The following is a 15,785-nucleotide window of genomic DNA, read 5'->3' as shown; positions in this document are numbered from 1 at the left end:
TCACTCTAACGTGTTGAGTGCAAGGAAAGCCACCAACTCGCATATCGTAAATAGTGCCCACTCGGCATAACGGAAATGGGTGATGGGAACAGATGAGATGGGAAACCGGGAAACCTGGATTAGAGCCCCAATTCTGTGTGACTAAAAGGTCAAGGTCTTGGTGTTCTCATCCCTAAACAAGAATTATTGAAGTATGTGTTCTCTTAGCTCCCTTCCAGCCCCTGGATGACTCAGTTCTGAATAGCTACCCTTCCAACTCATCTCCACCTCCTTCTGATTCCCCCATTGCTTCTCCTCCGCTCCTCTTCTTGTGTTATGAAAATACCTCGACACTGAACTCAGCTCTTCCCAAAGGCAGCAAGAGAGGGACAATCTTTTTTTTTTTTTTTTTTTTTTTTTTTGAGACGGAGTCTTGCTCTGTCGCCCAGGCTGGAGTGCAGTGGCCGGATCTCGGCTCACTGCAAGCTCCGCCTCCCGGGTTCACGCCATTCTCCTGCCTCAGCCTCCCAAGTAGCTGGGACTACAGGCGCCCGCCACCTCGCCCGGCTAGTTTTTTGTATTTTTTAGTAGAGACGGGGTTTCACCGTGTTAGCCAGGATGGTCTTGATCTCCTGACCTCGTGATCCGCCCGTCTCGGCCTCCCAAAGTGCTGGGATTACAGGCTTGAGCCACCGCGCCCGGCCCGAGAGGGACAATCTTAGGAGGCTGCCAGAGTCATGTTCATCCCAGATAAGGGCTCATTCCAGAAACTAACTAGCTAGCTGGCTAGGGTCAGACATGGAGAGAAATGGCAGAAGAAGGTGTTTCCATACTGTTACTGATGGTTGGTGATTCCACTCGGGATTTCCTCACCTTCAAGTTCCAGGTGTGGGGCTGGCCTTTTTGGTGAATTATCCATCCACTGGCATGCTCAGGACCCAGTTGGTAATTTGTGCTTGGTGTCTACATGTATTTGAATAAACAACTTTATTGCCGTATAACCGACATACAATACACCATATATATTTAAGGTGTACAATTTATTCCTTTCCTTTTTTTGTTTTTTAATTAGAGCAAAGTCTCACTGTGTTGCCCAGGTTAGTCTCAAACTCCTGAGCTCAAACAACCCTCCCACCTCAGCCTCCCAAAGTGCGAGGATTACAGGTAGAGCCACTGCACCTGGCCAAGGTATGCAATTTGATAAGCTATGTATACACCTACAAAAATGAAAATCTCACCACACCCAAGATAGTGACCATATCATCATCATCCCTAAAAATTTCCTCATGTTCCTTTATAATCCCTCTCTCTCACTCTTTCATCCCTACGAACCACTACTCTGCTTTTTGAAACTTTTTTTTTTTTTTTTGAGACAGAGTCTCACTCTGTCACCCAGACTGGAGAGCATTGGGGCAATCTCGGCTCACTACAAGCTCCACCTCCCAGGTTGAGGGGATTCTCCTGCCTCAGCTTCCCAAGTAGCTGGGATTATAGGCGCCCACCACCATGCCTGGCTAATTTTTGTATTTTTAGTAGAGACGGGGTTTCACCGGTTGGCCAGACTGGTCTCGAACTTCTGCCTCAGTCTCCCAAAGTGCTGGGATTACAGGCATGAGCCACCACACCCAGCCCACTAACCTGCCTTTTTGTCACTAGCTTAGTTAACATTTCCTAGAATTTTATTTAAGTGGAATCATACAGTAAATGCTCTTTGAGGTGGGGTGTGTCTGGCTTCTTTTCTCACTTCACTTCACTTTTGATTTGCATTTCCCTAGTGACTAACGAGGTTGAGCATCTTTTCACATGCTTATTTGTCATCCATATATCTTCTCTGGTGAAGTGTCTGATTAAATCACTTGCTCATTTCAAAAAATTGTTTCTTATTACATTTTGAAAGTATAGCCGGGCGCGGTGGCTCACGCCTGTAATCCCAGCACTTTGGGAGGCTGAGGCGGGCGGATCACAAGGTCAGGAGATCGAGACCACGGTGAAACCCCGTCTCTACTAAAAATACAAAAAATTAGCCGGGCGCGGTTGTGGGCGCCTGTAGTCCCAGCTACTCGGGAGGCTGAGGCAGGAGAATGGCGTGAACCCGGGAGGCGGAACTTGCAGTGAGCCGAGATCGCGCCACTGCACTCCAGCCTGGGCGACAGAGCGAGACTCCGTCTCAAAAAAAAAAAAAAAAAAAAGAAAGTCTTTATATATTCTGGATTCAAATTATTTATCAGATATGTGCTTTACAAATATTTTCTTCTAGTCTGCAGCTTATCTTGTCATTTTTTTTTTAACAGAGTCGTTCAGGCTGGGCATGGTGGCTGACACCTGTAATTCCAGTGCTTTGGGAGGCCAACACAGGGAGAATTGCTCGAGCCTAGGAGTTCAAGACCAGCCCTGGCAACATAGTGAGACCTGGTCTCTACAGAAAATTTAAAAATTAGCCAGTGTGGTGGCACACACTTGTAATCCCAGCTTCTTGGGAGGCTAAGATGGCAAGATTACTTGAGCCCAGGAGGCAGAGGTTGCAATGAGCCATGGTTGTGCTGCCACTGCACTCCAGCCTGGGCAACAGAGTGAGATCCTGCCTCAAAAAAATTAAAAAATAAAAAAAGTTCTGCCGGGTGCAGTGGCTCACACCTGTAATCCCCGCACTTTGGGAGGCCAAGGTGGGCAGATCACCTGAGGTCGGGAGTTGGACACCAGCCTGACCAACATGGAGAAACCCCATCTCTACTAAAAATACGAAATTAGCCAGGCATGGTGGTGTATGCCTATAATCCCAGCTACCCGGGAGCCTGAGGCAGGAGAATCGCTTGAACCGGGCAGGCTGAGTTTGTGGTGAGCCGAGATTGCGCCATTGCACTCCAGCCTGGATAACAAGAGCGAAATTCCCTCTAAAAATAAAAAAAAAAAGGGCCAGGCGCTGTGGCTCATACCTGGAGGCCGAGGTGGGTGGATTGCTTGAGCTCAGGAGTTTGAGACCAGCCTGGGCAATATGGTGAAACCCTGTCTCTACTAAAATACAAAAAATTAGCCGGGCGTGATGGCACACGCCTGCAATCCCAGCTTCTAGGGAGGCTGAGACAGGAGAATTGCTTGAACCTGGGAGGCAGAGGTTGCAGTGAGCCAAGATCGTGCCATTGCACTTCAGCCTCGGTGACAGAGCGAGACTCCGTCTCAAAAAACAAAACAAAAACAAAAACAAACAAACAAAAAAAACAAGTTTTTGTTTGCATTTAAGTCTATAATTATATAATTTAGGGTCTCATTCTATTGCCCAGACTGCAGTGCAGTGTTGCGATCTCAGCTCACTGCAACCTCCACCTCCTGGGCTCAAGCAGTCCTCCCACCTCAGCCTCCTGAGTAGCTGGGACTACAGGCAGACACCACCACAGCTGGCTAATTTTTATATTTTTGGCAGAGACAGGGTTTCACCATGTTGTTCAGACCTGATCTTAAACTCCTGGGCTCAGTGATCCACCTGCCTTAGCCCCCACAACTGTTGGGATTACTGGTGTGAGCCATAGTGCCTGGCTCCTCTATCTGTATGTTTTTGTTACTATAGCTTTATAATAAGTCTTGAAATCAGGTAATATAAGTCCTCCAACTTTGTATTTTGCATTTCCATATGTGATAATCAGCTTGCCAATTTCTATTGAAAAAGGCCCTGGTGGCCTGGCATGGTGGCTCACACCTGTAATCCCAGCACTTTGGGAGGCTGAGGCAGGCAGATCACCTGAGGTTGGGAGTTCGCGAGCAGCCTGACCAACATGGAGAAACCCCACCTCTACTAAAAATACTAAATTAGCCAGGCATGGTGGTGCATCAAGCCTGTAATCCCAGCTACTCGGGAGGCTGAGGCAGGAGAATCACTTGAACCTGGGAGGCAGAGGTTGCAGTGAGCTGAGATCATGCCATTGACCTCCAGCCTGGGCAACAAGAGGTAAACTTCATCTCAAAAAACAAAAGGCCCGGCCGGGCGCGGTGGCTCAAGCCTGTAATCCCAGCACTTTGGGAGGCCGAGGCGGGTGGATCACGAGGTCAGGAGATCGAGACTATCCTGGCTAACATGGTGAAACCCCGTCTCTACTAAAAATACAAAAAACTAGCCAGGCGTGGTGGCGGGCGCCTGTAGTCTCAGCTACTTGGGAGGCTGAGGCGGGAGAATGGCGTGAACCCGGGAGGCGGAGCTTGCAGTGAGCCGAGATCACGCCACTGCACTCCAGCCTGGGAGACACAGCGAGACTCCGTCTCAAAAAAAAAAAAAAAAAAAAAAAAAAGGCCCTAGGGATTTTAATTGGTATTACATTGAATCTATTGATCAATTTTGGAAGAATAGGCATTTTAACAATATATCTTTAACAGTATATCTTCTGATCCATGAACATAGTATATCTCTCCAGTTATTTACATCTTTTTAAATTTGTCTCAGCAATATTTCATGGTTTTTAGAGTGCAGATATTTGTCAGGTTTATCCTTAAGTATTTCATATTTTTTACAATTTTGTTAATGTTATTTTAAAATTTCAATTTCCAGTATATAAAAATTATTGCTAGTATAAAAAAGTACAATTGATTTCTGTATATTGACTTTCCATATACTTGATTTTGATGTGTGAAATTTAATTGCTATCTTCCTAAATGTACTCTGGCTGTTTAATATTAAATTATAGGCCCTCAGTTCAAAATTTTAGGAAAGGAAAAAAATATTTACTATACTTGATATTTTGTTCAGAGCCCAAGATACTTCTTCAACAGCTGTGCCAGAGATAGGCTCTAGGAGTGCATAGCTGGCCTGCCCAAAAGGATAAGGCCCAGCCCTCAAACAGCCCCAGGTTGTTTTTGGAAAGAACCCAGACTTAGACTGGGGATATTCTCATAGCTCAGGAAGAGGAAAGAGAGGAAATCTAGTCTTTTCATGACTTGCCAGAAATATTTTATCTAGTATTTTATTAACTTGTTTCTAACTTTTTTCTTTTTCAGTTTGTGCTGTTTATTATAAAAATATATTTCTTGTTTTTATTCCCTACCCCATCCCCAGCATAAGGCAACCATTCTTTTTATTTGCCTTAAAGCAATCTTTCTCTTGCCCTAGAAATTGCACACAGATTGAGTATTTAGAGAATTTAGCAAACAAGTCTGTATGTAACTTATCTACTCCCTTGATGTTTTTCTACATTATGAAATTTTTTGTGGGGTTTGGGGGAGGGAGAGCATCAGGAAAAATAGCTAATGGATGCTGGGCATGGTACCTAGATGATGGGATGCTCTGTGCCGCAAACCACCATGGCACACTTGTTTACCTATGTAGCGAACCTGCACATCTTGCACATGTACCCCTGAACTTAAAAGCTGAAGAAAAAAGAAAAAGGAAAGTTTTTGTGTTTCAGTGAAAAGAGTTTTGAACTCGGAATCTAGTGGATTCTGTCATCTAGCTGTATGGCCTTTGGCAAGATATTTAACTTCTTTGGATATGTCTTCTTATCTACAAAGTGGAGATGGTAATGGAACATCATGAGAATTGTACAAAAAATAAATAAGCAGCCAGGCATAGTGGCTCACACCTGTAATCCCAGCACTTTGGGAGGCCAAGGTGGGCGAATCATAAGTTCGAGACCAGGCTGACCAACATGGTGAAACCCCATCTCTACTAAAAATACAAAAATTAGCCAGGTGTGGTGATGCATACCTGTAATCCCAGCTACTCGGGAGGCTAAGGCAGGAAAATCTCTTGAACCCAGGAAGTAGAGGTTGCAGTGAGCCAAGATCATGCCACTGCACTCCAGCTTGGGCGACAGCGTAAGACTCTGTCTCTAAATAAATAAATAAATAAATAAATAAATAAATAAATAAGCAAGCATTTAGTGTGAGTTGAATCTGACTATATCTGCCTCCTCTTCAGATTGAAGAGCCCTCATCTGTTTGGTTAGCTCTGATAGGCTATTTTCCCATCCTGTTGAAACACTGTCTTTCTCTGGATCTTTTCCAGTCCAGTGAGGTCTTCCGAGGCACAGATTTCCAACTGTAAACAAAACAGCTTCAAAACAGGGTACCATCATTCATTCAACAAATACTGACTACCTTAGTATGAGCCAGAAACTGAGCTAGACACTTCATTCATTTATTACAGAAAAAAATCATTGAGTGTCTGTATATGTAGGTTATATGAATTATTGCTAACACTCCCAACAATCCTGTGTAAATACTGCTACCTGCATTTAACAGAGGGTAGATAGAGGATATGGCCCCTGTCCTAAAGGAGTTCATAAGCCAGCTAAAAGCTGCTGGAGGCCGGGCGCGGTGGCTCAAGCCTGTAATCCCAGCACTTTGGGAGGCCGAGACGGGCGGATCACGAGGTCAGGAGATCGAGACCATCCTGGCTAATATGGTGAAATCCTGTCTCTACTAAAAATACAAAAAACTAGCCGGGCGAGGTGGTGGGCGCCTGTAGTCCCAGCTACTCGGGAGGCTGAGGCAGGAGAATGGCGTAAACCCGGGAGGCAGAGCTTGCAGTGAGCTGAGATCCGGCCACTGCACTCCAGCCTGGGCGACAAAGCGAGACTCCGTCTCAAAAAAAAAAAAAAAAAAAAAAAAAAAGCTGCTGGAAATACAAGACAAACTACAAGAGAATGTCAAGAAGGGACACACGATTGTTAGAGACATGTGTGCCCCCTCTGCCTGGAAGCCTTTCCCTTAATTCCTTCCCTCACAAATTCCTATTCCTCCAAGAGTCAACCAAAGCATTATCTCCTCTGTGAAGCCTTCTGTGTTTCTTCCAGGCAAGCTTAAGTTTCTCTCCTCTTGATCCCTCTTATCCTTATATAGTGTCATTGTTGATTTACCTGTCTGTTTTCCTGATAGACTATGAGCTCCTTGGGATTAGGATAAACAGACTTACTCAATTTCACCCAGACCTTGATAATAAAAATCAAAGAACACATGGTTAGAGAAGAAGCAAAAGGTTAGAGGTGTGATCATGAGTAAAAGTTTGCAGGTGTGAATTCAAAGAGTATATTTGGTCAAGATGGAATCATTCTTGTAAGGTAATAATAGGATTACAGAATTAGTGACTTTAAACCCAAGAATTTGTACTTGACACTGGAGTAAATAGGGAGCCATTGAAGGTTTCTGAGCAGAAGAGTTGTTTGCTGTATTTTCATTTCAGAAAGAATAGTTTGTGTTTAGAGCAGACAGTGTCTGAAAACTGGGTAGTCCATAGGAAATGATTGCCATGGCCCAGGTGAAAGATGATGAGAACCAAACCATCATGATGGTCTTAGAAATGAAAAAACTGACTGGGCACAGGTGGCTTGCGGCTGTAATCCCAGCACTTTGGGAGGCCAAGGCGGGCGGATCACCTGAAGTCAGGAGTTTGAGACCAGCCTGGCCAACATGGCAGAACCCCGTTTCTACTAAAAATACAAAAATTAGCTGGGCATGGTGGCGGGCACCTGTGATCCCAGCTACTCAGGAGGCTGAGGTATGAGAATCGCTTAAACTCAGGAGGCAGATGTTGCAATGAGCTGAGATTGTGCCACTGCACTCCGGCCTAGGTGACAGAGCGAGACTCCATCTCAGAAAAAAAAAAAAAAAAAAAAAAAAAAAAAAAAAGCTATTTATTGTAGAAGAATTTTAGATTCACAGCAAAGTTGCAAAGATGGCATGGAGAGTCCCCAAATGTCCCTCACTCCGTTTCTCACATTGATAACCTTCTATATGACAATAGTACATTGGTCAAAACTAAGAAAGCAACATTAGTTCATCACTATTAACTGAACTTCAGACTTTGTTTGCATTTGGTCATGTTTCTATTGATGTCCTCTTTCCGTTCTGGGGTCTAATCCAGGGTGCACGCTGCTTTAGTTGTCATCTCTCCCCATTTTTGCAGTCTTTCTTGTTGTTGTTTTATTCTTTCCAATTGTATTTTAGGTTCTAGGAGTACATGTGCTGGTTTGTTACATGGGTAAATTGTGTGTCACAGGGGTATAGATAACTTTGTCATCCAGGTCACGAGCATACTACTCAATAGGTCATTTTTCGATCTTCACCCTCCTTTCACCTCCACCCTCAAGTAGGCGTTGGTATCTATTATTCCTTTCTTTGTGTCCACATGCACTCAATGTTTAGCTATCACTTATAAGTGAGAAAATGCAGTATTTGATTTGATTTGATTTCCTTTTTGTTTTTTTGAGATGGAGTCTTGCTCTCTTGTCCAGGCTGGGGTGCAATGGCATGATCTGAGCTCACTGCAACCTTCGCCTTCAAGCGATTCTCGTGCCTTAGCCTCCCGAGTAGCTGGGATTACAGGCACGCACTACCATACCTGGCTAATTTTTGTATTCTTAGTAGAGACAGGGTTTCACCATGTTGGACAGGCTGGTCTCGAACTCCTGACCTCAGGTGATCCACCTGCCTTGGCCTCCCAAAGTGCTGGGATTACAGGGGTGAGTCACTGTGCTTGGCTGATATTTGGTTTTCTGCTCCTGTGTTAATTCACTTAGGATTCCTTTGTTTTTGGTAACTTTGACAGTTGTGAGGATTACTGGCCAGGTACCCAGTAAAACATCCGCCAATCTGGATTTGCCTAATGTTTTTCTCACTATTAGATTAGAGTTATGGATTTTTGGAAAGAAATCTATAGAGGTAAAGTACTTCTCATCTCATCATATCAGGGGTACATGATATCAGCATGACATCACTGGTGAGGTTAACCTTGATCGCTTGGTTAAGGTGATATTTGCCAGTTTTCTCTACTACAAAGTTAGCATTTTTTCTCTTCTGATCTCTATTCATTGGAAGCAAGTCATTAAGGTCTAGCTCACTTGTTTTTTGTTTTTTGTTTTTTTTTTTTTTTTTCAGATGAAGTCTTGCTCTGTCACACAGGCTGGAGTGCAGTGGGGTGATCTTGGCTCACTGCAACATTCACCTCCCAGGTTCAAGCAATTCTCCTGCCTCAGCCTCCCCAATTTCTGGGATTACAGGTGCACACCACCATGCCCAGCTAATTTTTGTATTTTTTAGTACAGAGGGGGTTTCACCATGTTGGCCAGGATGGTCTCAATCTCTTGACCTCATGAGCCACCCGCCTCAGCCTCCTAAAGTGCTGGGATTACAGGTGTGAGCCACCGCACCTGGTCAGGTGTGGTGCCACTGCACTCCGGCCTAGGTGACAGAGCGAGACTCCATCTCAGAAAAAGATGTTCTGTCTGTCTAGCCCACTTTCAAGGCAGGAGGGGTGTTAAGTTCCACATTCAGGAAGGCAGAGTATCTACATAAATTATTTGGAAATCTTCTAGAAGAAAGTTGTCTCTTCTCAATTTATTTATTTATTGACTCAAATATTTATTTATAACAGTGTTATAGATTGAGTTGTATCCTCCAAAAGAAGATATGTTGAGGTCCTAAACCCCCCGTACCTCAGAATGTGACCTTATTTGGAAATAGGGTCTTTGTAGATTTAACCAAATTAGGATAAGGTCATGAGGGTGGACTCTAATTCAATATAACTTGTGTTCTTATAAAAAGGGGAAATTTGGGCCGGGCACGGTGGCTCACGCCTGTAATCGCAGCACCTTGGGAGGCCAAGGCGGGCGGATCAAGAGGTCAGGAGATGGGAGACCATCCTGGCTAACATGGTAAAACTCCATCTCTACTAAAAATACAAAAAATAAGCCGGGCATGGTGGCACGCGCCTGTAGTCCCAGCTACTCAGGAGGCTGAAGCAGGAGAATCGCTTGAACCTGGGAGGCAGAGATTGCAGTAAGCCGAGATCGTGCCACTGCACTCCAGCCTGGGCGACAGAGTGAGACCATCTCAAAAAGAAAAAAAAAAGAAAGAAAACCCAAAAAGGGGAAATTTGGACAGACACAGAAGGAAGACACTGCGAAGACAGTCACGTGATGTCAGAGACAGAGATTGAATTGACACAGCTGTAAGCCAAGAAATGCCAGAAATTGCCAGTCACCACTAGCAGCTGGGAAGAGGCAAGACAGCCCATTCTGCCCTGAGTCTCAGTGAGAGCAGGGTCCTGCTGACACCTTGATTTTGGACTTCTAGCCTCCAGAACTCTGAGACAATGTATACCTGTCTTAGCCACCCAATTTATGGCTCTTTGTTACAGTAGCCCTAGCAAACTAATGCAATCAATAGGTATTCATGTATCTTTATTTTATACCTTCAGTTATAATCCAATACTATGTAATCTATTTTGTTGCTCAAATTGTTTCAGCCTCTGTCATTGAGAGCTCTTTCAGGTTGATTCCCTTGTCCCCTTGATATGCCCCCATCCTTTTGTTTAGTGGGTACTTCCTTACTTTCTAGTACTGCAAGATGCTCTAAATCATCAATTTTCCCTGCCCCGGCCCCAGAATCAGCCAGTTCTCCACATTCTTCCTTTTATTGGAGAATGGTATTTAGAAACCAAGATCTAGCTGTGAGATATGCTACTGTTATTGTAGTGGCATTGCTTCTAGGCCCTCTGGGGCAATGGAGTTAGGTAATACATGTATGTATACTAACCATGTGCATATAGGTATCTATAATCATTTCCGTATCTATTCATCTGACTATACACTAAGCTAAATACAAGTTCACACTGCTGTCTCCCATGCTAACCCAGTACCACAGAGTTCATTCTAGCCTTTCCCCCTTGTGGGTGTGTGACTTCTCCCTCTGACAGTGAGAAACCTGGCTCCCAACATTCATTACTTATTTGCTCAACCCCAATATATATGTAAAGCATTTTATTTTGTTTGTTTGTTTTTTGTAAAGCACTTTCAAAATTTTTAACCCATAGCCCAATGAGAAATAGATGTAACGGTTAGGCCGGGCGCGGTGGCTCAAGTCTGTAATCCTAGCACTTTGGGAGGCCGAGACGGGCGGATCACAAGGTCAGGAGATCGAGACCATCCTGGCTAACACGGTGAAACCCCGTCTCTACTAAAAAATACAAAAAAAAAAAAAAAAAAAAAAAAACTGGCCGGGCGCGGTGGCTCAAGCCTGTAATCCCAGCACTTTGGGAGGCCGAGGCGGGTGGATCACGAGGTCAGGAGATCGAGACCATCCTGGCTAACACGGTGAAACCCCGTCTCTACTAAAAAAAAAATACAAAAAACTAGCCGGGCGTGGTGGCGGGCGCCTGTAGTCCCAGCTACTCGGAGGCTGAGGCGGGAGAATGGCGAACCCGGGAGGTGGAGCTTGCAGTGAGCCGAGATCGGGCCACTGCACTCTAGCCTGGGCCACACAGCAAGACTCCGTCTCAAAAAAAAAAAAAAACTAGCCGGGCGAGGTGGCGGGCGCCTGTAGTCCCAGCTACTCAGGAGGCTGAGGCAGGAGAATGACATGAACCTGGGAGGCGGAGCTTGCAGTGAGCTGAGTTCCAGCCACTGCACTCCAGCCTGGGCGACAGAGCCAGACTCTGTCTCAAAAAAAAAAAAAAAAAAAAAAAGATGTAACGGTTACAGTACAGTGTTTTCTGTAGAGTGCATCCTTCTTTTTGTTTTTAGCCTTTGAGAGTTTCCAGTGAAAACACTGTTTTCCAAAGTTACTTAGGTCAGCTCCTTTTCTTCTCACCCTCCTCAGTGTGTGTGTCATAGATGTATAATATAATTAGATTAATTTGTCACAGTCTGCATTCTAGCCCAGAATACCTTGGCATCCTGGCTGATTTTCTCAGTTGTTTATCGTATGTTGGATAAACAGATATTAGCACTAAGCTCTCTGGGAGCACAATTCCTACTTATGTCCATATCTCCCAGTTACATCTGCATAACTAGGTGCCCCATGAATCCATTGAATGACTGAATATACTTTTATTAATTTAATTATATATAAAAAAAAAAGCAAGACGCAGATCCTCAGTTGCTCCTTTTTGTTCACTAATGACTCCCAACTCTCAACCATCTGGCTGGCTCCAGCCCAGTCTAGAAAAGTCTTGTTCCCTTTCCAGCTCTCCTTCCTCTGATGTACTGAGACACTGGGGACCCAGGTGGAGCACACATGCGCACACACACATCAACACGCATATGCTGTTTTGCTCCCCTTGCCCTTTTACCTTTACAACCATTACACAAAGATGTGCTTTCCTCCTTGGGATGCTTTCACCATCCCCTCTCTTCATCCCTATCCATCTCTTCTCCCAAACTCTCTTGTAAAGCCCTATTCCCTGGGAAGTCCTGTTTGATTTACCCTGGGGGCAGTTTTCCCTCTCCTGACAGCACTCTGGGCCCCTCAGACTATTGGCCTTTACCTGAGAGCAGGGAGAGGATGAAGAAAAGAGAGAGGAGGCGCTGAAGGGGTGAGAGGGCCGAGAGAGTCCCTGGAGTAGGCTTGGCTGGCGCCGAGGTCCAGGAGGATGGCTGAGCCTCCAGAAGAGTTACAGTGTCTCCATCACCTCTCTGTCCCTCCCCCAGGACTGCCTTTGCTCCCACCAAAAACACCAATATTTCTTGGTGTCCATTCTAAACTACTTCCATGGGCTGGAAGCTAGAGTTCCAGAGATAAAAAAGGTATGGGGGGCCGGGCACGGTAGCTCACGCCTGTAATCCCAGCACTTTGGGAGGCCAAGGCGGGTGGATCATGAGGTCAGGAGATCAAGACCATCCTGGCTAACACGGTGAAACCCCGTCTCTACTAAAAATACAAAACAATTAGCCGGGTGTGGTGGCGGGTGCCTGTAGTCCCAGCTACTCAGGAGGCTGAGGCAGGAGAATGGCGTGAACCCGGGAGGCGGAGCTTGCAGTGAGCCAAGATTGCGCCACTGCGCTCCAGCCTGGGCGACAGAGTGAGACTCCGTCTCAAAAAAAAAAAAAAAAAAAAAAAAGGTATGAGGGCCCTATTCCCAAAACACCCACAATCTTTTTTTTTTTTTTTTTTTTTTTTTTTTTTTTTTTGAGACGGAGTCTCGCTCTGTCACCCAGGCTGGAGTGCAGTGGCCGGATCTCAGCTCACTGCAAGCTCCGCCTCCTGGGTTCACGCCATTCTCCTGCCTCAGCCTCCCGAGTAGCTGGGACTACAGGCGCCTGCCACCTCGCCCGGCTAAGTTTTTGTATTTTTAGTAGAGACGGGGTTTCACTGTGTTAGCCAGGATGGTCTCGATCTCCTGACCTCGTGATCCGCCCGTCTCGGCCTCCCAAAGTGCTGGGATTACAGGCTTGAGCCACCTCGCCCGGCCAACACCCACAATCTAACTGGAAAAATGACACAGGAAAAGAGGAACAAAAATATAAAATAGCAACACAATAATGTGGATGAATTACAAGGAGGGCTAGGTGTCAACTGGCCAAGTAGGTGAGGAAGAGGTGCCAGAATTTGGTTAGTGATGGGCTAAGTGTGGTAGCCCTAGGATTACATGCCTGTAATCCCAGTACTTTGGGAGGCTGAGGTGGGAGGATCACTTGAGTCTAGGAGCTCAAGCTCCTATATTGTCCAGCCTGGACAATATAATAAGATCCTGTCTATATTAAAAAAAAAATTTTTTTTGAGGCAGAGTTTTGCTCTTGTTGCCCAGGGTGGAGTACAATGGTGCGATCTCAGCTCACTGCAACCTCCGCCTCCTGGGTTCAAGAGATTCTCCTTCCTCAGCCTCCCAAGTAGCTGGGATTACAGGCATGTGCCATCACGCCTGGCTAATTTTTTTGTATTTTTAGTAGAGATGAGGTTTCACCATGTTGGTTTCACCAGGCTGGTTTCGAAGTCCTGACCTCAGGTGATCTGCCCACCTCAGCCTCCCAAAATGTTGGGATTTCAGGCGTGAGCCACCGTGCCTGGCCTAAAAAATTAAAACATTAGCCAGATGTGGCGGTGCATGACTGTGGTCCCAACTACTCTGGAGGCTGAAGTGGAAGGATCACTTGAGCCCTTGAGGTTGAGGCTGCAGTGAGCTGTGACTGAGCCACTGCACTCCAGCCTGGGTGACAGAGTGAGACCCTGTTTAAAAAAAAAAAAAAAAAAGAATGTGGCTAGTGATGAGGGGAGTGAAGGGAGGGTCCTTGTAAGCTGAAAGCTTGGAGTTCAGGGGAAGAAATGATCTCTGAGCAACTATGCCTCATCCTCACTTCCCCTTATCCCATGTCAATCCCCAAGATGAGAAACCACCAGGGGGTTCTGGGGCAGGTGATTCAGTCAGCTAGCTGAAGCAGAGTGTGTTTCAGGGTCATTGTCCATGGGGCCCTGATTGTCAGGCGGAGCACAGGTTCTGTGGTCAGGGAGGACATCGAGGAACAACACATATCCACCGGGGCCTGTGGGGTCAGGGGGCGAGGGGAGGGAGAGCATCAGGTCAGATAGCTGAGGCATGTGGGGCTGAATACATAACTATTTGGCCGGGCGCGGAGGCTCATACCTGTGATCACAGCATTGTAGGAGGCCGGGGTGGGCAGATCATGAGATCAGGAGTTGGAGACCAGCATGACCAACATGGTGAAACCTCATCTCTACTAAAAACACAAAAATTAGCCTGGCATGGTGGCACATGGCTGTAATCCCAGCTACTCAGGAGGCTGAGGCAGGAGAATCGCTTGAACCCAGGAGGCAGAAGTTGCAGTGAGCCAAGTTCGCGCCACGGCACTCCAGCCTGAGTGACAGAGCTAGACTCCGTCTCAAAAAGAAATGAAAAACAAAAAACATAAATATGTGACAGGTTGATGGGTGCAGCAAACCACTGTGGTGCATGTTTACCTATGTAATAAACCTGCACGTTCTGCACATACATCCCGGAACTTAAAGTAAAATTTAAAAAATAAGAAATAAAAAGTAAAGGGCCCCCGAAGTCCTTGAGGAGAAGAGAATTATGGGGATCAGGAGCACGTTTCAGCAGGACCAGTTTGGATGGTATGTGTGGGAGAGATGGCAGAAAACAGGGGCTGCAGGTCAGCTGAGGTTTACACAGTAGTTCCCATCAGGCCCACATCAGCCTTAGACCATGTTGTGATGTGGTCATTGAACTTCCTCTCTGGGACTTTCTGTCTGTGGACTGTGCCACTGCTTCTTGTTTCAAATTTAAAGCTGAATATGGTCCAGGCAGGCCCCTTCCTTTACCCCTTGTTCTCAAAAGGAAGTCAGCACTTGGGGCACCATGAATTTAGAGGGACAGGTTGAGTGTGAGAGACACAGCATGAGCGACCAGAAGACCAGCGTATAATGTAGACGAGGAGGAGGAAGTTCCAGCAAAGTTTATTTATGGAAAAGCTTAAGTGATAGCCCAAGCTATTTAGCCTTTCCTCAGCCTGGAAGAAACTTCTCAGCAAACCCTTCTCACACAAAGGCCAGACAGAATCCGAGTTTTGTACCTTGGCCCACACTCTTGGTCTGAGTGCTAAACACGTGCTTCAGATTTCTGCCCTGGGTACTAAGGCAGAGGGCATCCCAATGGCAGGAAGGCAGAGTTCAAGGGGCTCAATCTGCAAAGAGACTGGTTAGACCCTCAGCACTGATGGCCATACAACTGGGGATCATGCCAGAGGGAGGGGGAAATAGGGAAGTGTAATGCTGGGGTGATGGATGGAACTGGACTGTGCAATTGGGCTTAGAATCTAGAAACTAACAGAGCTGGGCAGGTGGGAGAATCGGAGGAGGTGGTGGTCGCAGTGTGGGAAGGTGGGGCTGGAAATTGAGGAGGATTGAGGAGAGAGTGGTGGATGTTAGAAGCTGGCAAAGTGTTGGGCTTTTTCTGAAAGATAACCTACAAAGGAGGAGCACAGATTTTTTTTTTTTTTTTTTTTTTTGAGACAGGGTCTCACTCTGGTTGGCATGCAGTGGCATGATCTTGGCTCACCCCTCCCGCCTTAGCCTCCTAAGTGTCTGGGACTAAG

Source organism: Macaca nemestrina, chromosome 10, assembly GCF_043159975.1.
Source record: "Macaca nemestrina isolate mMacNem1 chromosome 10, mMacNem.hap1, whole genome shotgun sequence".
Classification (NCBI taxonomy): domain Eukaryota; kingdom Metazoa; phylum Chordata; class Mammalia; order Primates; family Cercopithecidae; genus Macaca; species Macaca nemestrina.
Note: the sequence above shows the minus strand (reverse complement) of the source record.